Below are 10,631 nucleotides of genomic sequence, written 5' to 3'. Positions count from 1 at the left end.
GTGACAGACAGCCCCGTTTCACAGACGCCTTACCTCGGCAGCCCCGGCTCGAGAGCCAGTCTCTCCCGAGTCCCGTCATCCATCACTCGCCATGTCTGTCTGATGATAGATTGCTCTTACTGGAAGGGCCTCCACTCTTGATTAAATGTGTGATGTGCATCTTTCAGCAGTTCATAATTGTGTGTGCTGAACTCCAGGAACCGTGCCCTATTTCTCCTTGTTTCAATAAGAGCAGATAAGACGCTTGGATTCGATCAGTGGCAGACTGTTATTATTCCTCGAGTGTCATTACACATTCATATATATATGTTGAAAGGGCTTTATTTTCTTTACTGTGGCCAGAAATACAGTAAAGGGGTGTTGAGACTGAGTGTAAAAGCCAGTAAAAGGTGTCCGAATGAATGCCAATCTATTATTATTATTATTATTTTGTCACGACAGAAGCTATTTGGCCTTTTTTCGAATGGCCTTTTAATAGAACGTGCTAAAGCATAAAAATACTTTAGCGGTAGTTAAGAGCTTGGGCACGAGGCCAGTGCATGCAGCCCATTCATCACCATTTAAAGCTTGGCTAGTTCTTTAACTCTCCAAGACAAAGGTTTTCACTTCCAATGATATATGTTTTAAAGCCAACACGACTGCAGTCCCAGCCTCTCGCTTCGGCTTGGACACCTGCCAAGAGCGGGACAATATTTAATATGTTGGGGAATTAGTTTGCGGATCGCAGGTGAGACCTTTATATCATTTGGGTCTTAATCTACATTTCTGGTCTCCATCCTTCCATAAAAAGTTTTATTTTGCGTAGCAATGAGAAAGTCCAGATGCGGCACCGTGGCAGACGTTTTTATCGCGGTTGTGAAGCACATAAACAGGATTTGTAAAAACGGAACATATTATTGGAAGTAGGCACACATTTGGCTGCTGCAGCTTCCAGAATTATTGGTTTGACCTGATTTCTCATTTGGATTTCTGTTGGGTTATGTTCTCTTTATGTCGCATTGATTATGAATGAAATGTGTGTAGAAGCCCACCAATTAGAATGACTGTATGACTCCCAAGATATTTTGTGTGTGTTTAATCTACAAAGATCAATATACATGAAGCTTGTTTAAGAGAAGAGAAAGCATTGACAATCAAGACTTTTTATTACTTTGAAATATGACTTAAACCTTCTTCGGTTTGGAGAATGCTTTATGAATTTTCTGCACATGCCATACAATGTTTTCTAATACAAGTCTCAGCAGTTGTGCTTGAAAACAAAGTCACAAGAAATTGAACTGTGATTTTAAAACTTTTAATCGGATCCTGAATACATATGTCCATCACTATAAATACACTCCTTTCAGAAGGCACTTAACCCCTGAATTGTACACAACTAGGGTCTGGGCACACAATATATGATGTCTCTTGATTAGACAGTTAAATAATTGATCATGAATCATGATCATGAATGTTGCCAATACACTACTGCTACTGAGGGGTAAACAAGGCTGCTGAACATTTATTTGGCTCATCACAGAGATCGCCTACCTTAACAGCCTGAAAAAATAATTTGTGAGATGAGATGATTTCTCTGGGCAATCTTTGCATCGCCTGAGGTAGACAAGCATGCAGAATATTAAAGAAAAATGAGTCTTAATCACACAGTGTCTCAATGTGGAACCAACACTACAATCACAGGACACTTTTCTTGTTTTTTGTTTCAATTGTTTCAGTTTTGTAAAAAAAATCTTGTGAAACATAAATAATCCACACACAAGCACTTTGTATAAAATCTTGTTGTCTTAACAATGTCTTGCATGTCTCCTATAAAGGGCTTCAACAAGTCTGTACTCCCGAAAACAAGACAGATGTGCGTTGTTGTTGTTTTTGTTGTTGTTGTATAAACAGTAATTAAAACAAAGATATCTCCCTTCCTTAGTGTTCACAAAGTCAACGCAGGTCTAAAAACCTGGACCCATTCTTGTGTTTATAAAAACTGTTTTCTTATTGTTCACTTAACTATGATTAAATGTCAAGTCGGTAATTATAGGATGGTATTAAATTATACACTTTTGACTTCAGGATACTTTCTGTCTTCATTTATACTCTGCAATGATGTGGAAGTTCATACAATACACAGAACTTCCTCTCTGCAATATGAAATGTGCCAGTACTTAATGTTTTTGTTGTTGATGTTAAAAAATAATATTCTGAATATATCCCTCACCAATACAAATATAATAAGAAAATACATTTGTTGAAAAGCAATGAATGACAGAACCCAGTGAAAAGAGGGATAAAGAGTATTCAGAATTGAATTAGTTAATTGTCTTCTTTATGTGTTGAAAATACTGTAATTGTTTTTGTGGTTAAGAAAAGGAGCATTTATTTATTTGTATTCTAAACTGTTTGACCTTCCTAGTGGAAAGCAAAATATAACAAATATATCTACCCTGATCTATCCATGACTATCCTGAATTATTTCAATGGAGAACTATGCCATCCATGGTGAATTTTATTCTATTGTTATTAAACTGTTCAGTTGCTATAACCCCTGGTTGACACGGCCGCTCTATGGTCAGGTCATCAGAACAAACTAAACAAAACAAGAAAAACGTTAGGCATTAGTTCTCAGAAGAGGGAGATTAGGACATCCTGGCAGAGTGAATGATGACTTCGCACACAGGGACCCTGTTGCTGATGTTTCTGCTGAGAGGCAAGTATGGTTAATGGTGCTCTTCATGTGACCGGGTAATGAAATCCCTTAAACATGTCTGACCTAAATGAATTACAACATCATGTCTTATCAAAAATGCGTTCACATCATTTAAATGAGAGAAACATGCCCTTAGTGCATTACTGACTTTTAAAGAACAAAAAGAGACCGATAACTTACTCTTTTAAATAAAGTGTCCTATTAAAACCCTTTAAAAATAAAGGAGGCATTGATAAACTGTGTTCAGATTGCCTTAATTCAACGTCTCATTCTTTTAATTTCAAAGGGGAATGGGGTGACTGCTGTATTGATATTTTTAGGGCAGTATTTAAACAGAGATATACAGAACTCACCTTGGACTCCTGCCTCGAGGCTCTGGGCCAAACAGATTGACAGACATCAAGTTTGCATAACAATTGCTGGACAATGCGTTAGAGATATTTTAAGTTACTTAAATCGTATCAATATTGATATCCGATTGGTCAAAAGGGATGTCTTCACCTCTAATGAGATTAAAGCTAAATGTAAATTGGTTTGATTAGATATCATTGATGACCCATATGTGTCTTTGTGCTATATGTTCTTTTAGGAATCAAGTACAAACAATAAAGATGTGCTTTAAGTGTAGACTTTCATCTTTAATTTGAGGGTAAGTACATCCAAATTGGATGTACATTTTTATATGTGGTCCCCCCAATTTTAGGGGCTGAAAAGTATTTGGACAAACTAACATAATCATGCATTAAATTGTGAGTTTCAATACTTGGTGGCAAATCCTTTGCAGTCAATGCATTTGCAAGCTGATTGCTCATATATCTCTGTAAATACAAAAAAACAAGACAAACACGTTGCTCGATCATAGACCATGGATGTAATATTGTAATATGTAGACACTTCACCTGTAACTATGATACATTTTAAAATGTAATGTCTCCGTAATCTGTAAGTAAGTACAGCTAAATTTTAAACTCTGTATATCCTGGAAATAACTTCCAATACAACCATATTAAAGCCTCAAGGTGTTATTTGGAGCTTTTAATGTATTTAATTTGATTATTACCCATGCTGAGCTGGGATTAGCCCTGTCAGGTGAGTTCATGTGAGAGAGAAAGATGTGGAGATGAGTTCGGGGATACAGTAAAGAAAATGAAATTCAAAAGGTAATATTTTAGATGTACCAGATCCTGCAATACTGAAGGACACATTTGCCGATATGTCAGGGAAGCTGAAAACAGGACATTTAAACTGCGCTTAATGGGAAAGAAAGACTGACTGCTCTCTGGTAGGTGTTGAGTAATGTAGAATAATTGCTTTTTAGCAGAAACAAACAAACAAACTAATACACAGGGATCGAAAAGACCAGTTCCTATGGAAACATGCTATTTAAAGATAATTTCTACAAATTAAACCATTTGGCAAAAAACCATCAAGGAAAATAAATACATAAACAAGATTAGATTAAATGTAGTTTGAGTTACATGTTCAGCGTGTTTTATTCTAAATCACAGGCACAGATACTCATTGACATTACTTTCACATACTGGCTGAAAAGAAATTGCTTTTAAAATGTTGTCTGAAATCTCGGTGTGCCCCGGTCCCCGAAAAACACAAGGGGAGGTTAAAGAGGAGCTTTATTACCCAGAAACCGCTGGCTGGAGTCAATGTAAATATAATTCACAAAACATTTATTCCGTCAGATTGTTTATTATCTCCTTTAGATTTAAAAGTCAACCTTTTCCACTTCTTGCGACAGATAAGAAAAGGTTTTGATAAAGCTTTTTACCCACTGTCGTTTCTGTGTTCATTATTGTCCAAATTAAATGTAGCTTTTGTATACCCTGCAAAATACCTAAACACACAACAATCCCTTAGGGTGAAATACACAACACAATCAACTCTTTTGACTGAAACATATACATTTTGAGTGTGCTTGTCCAACTAGTAGTAGATGTTTGTGTTTTGTTTTCTTCTTCTTTCTCTGGGATTGGCAACATTTTAGTTTTAGGTAAAGAATGTTTAAACTGGAATGTTATCTTGTTTAATTGATGTATTCTATTGAGTTGATACAATACCAAAGAGGAGACATTTCGACTGAAAGTATATGGCTTCTTTCTTCTATCCTCAATCATTAAAATGGTCAGTGTTAAGCATATATCTACAAACTGACTCTTTTAAGACTTTGTGTTGTACATAAAACATATGTTGATCTTGAGGTTATTGAGGAATGTAGTCCAACTGAAGGGATGTAATACTTATACTCCGTGTTGTTCTATATTTGAAGACTTGAAGGAGATTGGTTAATGCAGGGCAGCCTTAGGGTATGAAAATGTTCCCAGAATAGGGCCGTAACACAAACCTAAATCCGTTTTAACAAACTTAGACACTCAGATAATTGGTTCAGATAATATGTAATTCCAGCATCTTCTTTGTTTCAGCTTTTTCCCTTATAGCTGTATGTGAAACACGCAGCTTCCCTTTTAAACCAGAACTTCACCCCCTTTCGCTGCAACTGGAAAGTGTGAATTAGGAACAAGCAACAAATGCCCTCTTTTCACATTATCAGAGCGACAAGCATTTTGTTTTGGTCTAAAAAGTGTCATATGTGACAAGTATCATACAGGTGCACAAATGTCATGCAGGATGAGAAAATGTCAAATGGGACCTATAAAATCAGCTTACCTTTCCCCTACTTACCTCTGTCCCCTATGAACATCCCCCTGTCTTTACAAACATCCCCCTGTGCCCTAGAAACATCCCCCTGTCCCTACAAACATCCCCCCATCCCTTACGAATGTCCCTGTCACTACAAATGTCCCCCTGTCCCCTACGAACATCCCGTCACTATGAATGTCCCCCTGTCCCTTACAAACGTCCCCCTGTCCCCTACATATGTCCCGTTGTCCCGTACATATGTCCCTCTGTCCATTACGTATGTCCCATTGTCCGTTACGTATGTACCTCTGTCCCTACGAATGTCCCTCCGTCCCCTACGATTGCCCCCCTGTCCCTAAAAACGTCACCGTCCTCTACGAACATCCTGCTGTCCCTACAAATATCCCCCTGTCCGCTAAAAATGTCCCCGTCCCCTATGAATATCCCCCTGTCCCTTACGAACGTCCCTGTCCCCAACGAACATCCCTCTGTCCCTATGACATGCCATTGCCTTCTAAAACACTATTGAACAATTGACTGATATACACTTCACCTGCAGCAGAACTGATGTTAGTTTCAGTCTCTCTTGTGTCTTACTGTTGTTTGTGTGGAGCGATTTCATATTATTAAACCACATCTCACCACACCTCTGAGTCCCTGCTCCTCATAGCTGCGCCAACCGAACAACCAAGCCTCTACGTCGAAATGCCAGTACAGCAAGGTGGAACCTATAGTACCTATACAATGTTTAGAGAGGTTGGTCACCATAGAGTTAATAATTGATGACCCTCGACACTCGTTCTTACCATGAAAATGTCTTGAATAAGTAAAAGAAAAACAATAAAACAAGGGGAAGTAGCATGCAACTTATATTCAGCGGTTAAGTGCTGTTACGTACGATTCTATCTTAATAAAGGACTTAATAAAGTTCTCACATGCAGATTAACTGGGATGGAAATTGTTTGTAATGATTGTTTTAAATAATTATTGTTTGAATGACCTATAACTGTGGATTCCAAAGCATTTTTAAAGCATATGAAACATATATAACAAGTCTCTGTTAATTCTTAAAACACAAGATGTAGCACAACACTGTATGTTAAGAGTCTGTCTCAGGCCTGCAGGTGAGCATGCTGTTTGAAAAATTAACATCTGGCATTGGATTACATTTGCCTGCTGGTCGTTGTGCTTCTGAGGAATTTAGCTGTGAATGTAATATTAATATTAAATAAAGCCGCTGCTCGGTAACTCAGGCTCAGTTCTCTGGTTCCAGATATAATGAAAACACGGGGAAGGAAAGAGATTGTCATGACTAATTCATTTTACCTCCTTAGGTATTTAAAGCCACACACAACAGTATACTGGGCTCCTGCTTCCTACATCTCACTTTTCTTCATCTGGAAACTCTGCCTTTCATAGCTAGATGTCTCTTGTATTTTAATCTCGGCGGGATTTCCCAGTTAAATGGAGGCTGAATAAATACAGTGTATACAGGGCCATCCACATCTATTGTAACACAATATTTTTTATCTGATCTAGGCTTACTTTTGTACTCGCCTCTTGGAACCCAGATAGTGTTTTATTCTGTGTGCGGAAAATAGGAATACAGTTTTGAGTGAGCGGGGAGAATGGGATTGTTTATTACATCTTTGAAAATATGCTAACAGGGCTGTGGATTTACTTTCAGTATCTGTCTTCACATTGTTTGCAGATGGAAAAAAGAGGAATCTCTAAATATAACATTTTCTTTAAATGCGCAAAATTATAATACGGATGGACCCCCTTTCTTGTCATGTTTTTATCGACAGGAGAATTGAAAGCCTGGATTCATCCTTTCTCTTCGGTTCTCCTGGGCTAGAATAGAAAGTTACTAAACCCCTTTTTTTCCCCTCAATAGATAGATTTAGCTTTCTACTCAAGGGAGAGCAATGGTGCCTGTTTGTTCGTGACTTAATATGTAAAAGAGTGAGGTAAACAAGAAAATCGCAAAAACATGCATAAATGGAATAATTAGTCATGAAACAAGAAGAGACAATTATCTACGGGGCAGAGTAAATGGATTGTCAGATGGTCCTTCAGAGAATGTGTGCTAATTGAACAATGAGAACATTAGATGTAAAAAAAGAAAGAGAAAACACACCAGATCAATGTGATTTTAGAGAGGATTATGAGTGATAATTGTGTATTCATTGAAAAACTCCTTGTTATACAAACAATTGCGTTCAGTTTTTAAAACCTTTAAAAACGCTGCTGTCAAATGTACTTTCACAATCCCATGTTCACTGAAATCCCAAAATCTCAAAACTACACCTTGTGGTGAACTCTGAAGTGGTGACATTCACAGTATATAAACAGAACATAAACCACTTCTGGAAAGGTAACATTAGCTTTTATATATTAAAAAACTGTTCTGGTGATTTCTGATGCCTGAAAGATGTTTGTATATATTCTAGAATGGGTTGTCAGTTCTTTTAAAGTATTAAAAAGGTGTATTGAAATTAGATGACTTCACAAATAAATCATGCCTGATATAATATCCCCTAGAGCTTTGCTGAACTATTCCAAAGGCAAATTTGGGCTTTTGGAGATGTCTTGTTGTAGCTCATTTAATACTGTAATGGAAAACGTTCCAACAACAAAGTGGTTTAATTAGCAGAATTAGGCAGTCCTGTTGTGTTGTGTAATACACAGTGTGTCGGCTTCAACAGAATAACCCAACAAACACAGATCCAACACAGTGCATCTCCCAGTCAACACCATCCCAACACTCAAGCCAGGTGGAGCAGCATCATGCTATGGGGATGCTTCTCTTCAGCAGGGACTGGGTAGCTTGTTAGTATTGATGGAGGGAAGGAAATGGATGGAGGAATGTAAAGAAAAATACTAGAGGAAGACCTGTTTGGTAAAGCCTTAAAACTGGGGAGAAAATTCAGCAGAACCACGATCCAAAGCACAAGGCCAAAACTCCTGAACCTTCAGAGCCCAGATGCCATGTCCAACCCCAAACAGTGTCACTATATGTCTAGCTCTCTATCTATCTATAAATAAATATAAAAGAAGGCAGGTGTCTTTGTTGGGCACAGATCATGTTAGGTAAATATTCTCTGTTCCTATTGAGCTGTCTCTTAACTCAGAGAGAGAGAGGGTCACTTGTCAGTTTCATGTTGCAGAAAGGAAACTGAAAGGGGATAAAATATGAGCACATAAAAGGCCTCTTTCTATAAATGTCTTTGAACCTGAAATACTTTCAACTTACAAGCCAAGGGATAGTTGTATCTTCACCAGTGCAATTCATGCAGCACGGGGATGAATATTACTTTATTGTGTGAATATTTAATCATGTATGGTGTGAATTATGTACATATTTATTTATTCACGTCTGCACATGACCAATATACACTACTGGTCAACAGTTTTAGAACACCTACATTTTTCCAGTTTTTGTTGACATTTCTGCAGTTTAATGTCTCAATGTACTCATTTTGTTTAACAAAATGTAACCCCTCAAACTGACAAACCACTCTGGTACCAAATCTGTGTGCTTCTCTTTAATCCCATGTGTGCTCTTCACTGTTGTGCTGTTTGCCAAGTGTTTGGTTTCGCATTAAAGCGGAGACTCTCAGGTTTCTAACAATGTGAAGCATTCTCTGATGTTTTTTATCCCACCCCCCCACCTGCATTCTGAAATGGGGGGTGGGGGGATACTTGGTCTGAGTAGGAATACAAAATCTCAGAAAATATTGACAATCATGACATATTCTGAAACCAGACAGTCTACTGATCAAAACAAGACCATCCACGTTTTGATAGAAGCAACACACACCCGTAGAGCTCAAAATGTCAAGATGGATAGTATACTAATACCCAACGATTTTACATAATTGGATCTGAACTTCTCTGTGTTTGATAAATATAATATATACCGGATTAATCATTAGGTTGTTCTGAACACAACAAGCCTATCTGCAAAGAAATACGATCGAAACTGAGTGATCTGTGACCGTCTGAATGAGAACCCCCCCCCCCCGGGGCAGACTGTGCATTTACCCCCCGGGCCCTGAATGACAGCGGGCGACACGGACACGGTGAATCAGATGTGTTTGAGAATGTAACGTGCTGGCAGCCAAGAGAATAACCTTTAAAACGATGTGCACATTGTAGGAATACAGTGTAACTTCTATGCACAGGAGCTGTGTGTAAAACTGACAAATAATGCTTAAGAGGGTGTAGTAATACAGTGTATAACTCTGAAATGCACATTATTGTTCAGGTTTTGGTAACCTAAACTCTGGCAGTTTACCGCTTACCTTTGTACCATTTCAGGTGATTCACTGGACTTGAACTGCTTAAATTTCAATAAAAACTGGAACAATGGGGGTGTTCTAAAGCGTTTGACCGGCAATGTAAAAAGGGTTGTCTAAATACATTGGAAATGAGCTCCTGTGAAATATGGTCAAGGATGTTTAAGAAATCAAGGGTATAAAGTTTTTAAATGAAACAATGTTGTTGAAACAATTTTCTCCACTCGAGTCCCGAGCAGCGCCTAACTGGGCAGTGGTTCCCAGAATAACCCTGCCATGGTCAGTGGTTCGCAGATATCAGGTGATCACGGCAGACGAAACATCTCCAGCGAAGCCATGAAACGAACTTGAGGCAGAGACGCAAACTGAGGGCGCAAAAGTGTCTGCCAACAGTCAAACAATGGTCAGAAAGATATCACCCCCATGTGTGAGAGCAGTTACATTTCTTCTGTGACATATGTGAACCTTTACATTGACGCCACTCCCTAAAACAACAAAAACCATGGCTATGACTTTACAATGTTACTGGAAGAAATTCAAGTAGATTGGACCACACTTGATGGAGGGAAACTAAAATGAGAGCCTATTAATGAAATATTGTAACTGTAATATGCAATCAAGTTTTAATTTGGTTCGGTTCTGTACCCAGAAATGGGCAGATTCACAGCAAAGTAAATCACATCTAAACAGGGGTAAGGACAGTATATCTTGCAGGTGCCAAGAATACACCAGATAACAGGTATTGCACTAGAAGAATCGTCTTCTGAAAATGATTTAGCCATTTCTGTTGACTCATCGATGCCCTCTACATTATGTAGCAATAAATACATTGAATTGAATGTTTGGATATATAGTAAAAAGGCATGAATATACTAGAGAGGTCATGCTAAAATTATGTAATGCCTTAGTATGACCACAGTTTTAATCCTGTAGTTTTGGGCACTGTATGTATAATAAATAAGCACAGAACTGAGAAGTGT

The sequence above is a fragment of the Amia ocellicauda genome, chromosome 6 (genome assembly GCF_036373705.1).
Source record: "Amia ocellicauda isolate fAmiCal2 chromosome 6, fAmiCal2.hap1, whole genome shotgun sequence".
In the NCBI taxonomy this organism is placed as follows: Eukaryota; Metazoa; Chordata; class Actinopteri; order Amiiformes; family Amiidae; genus Amia; species Amia ocellicauda.
Note: the sequence above shows the minus strand (reverse complement) of the source record.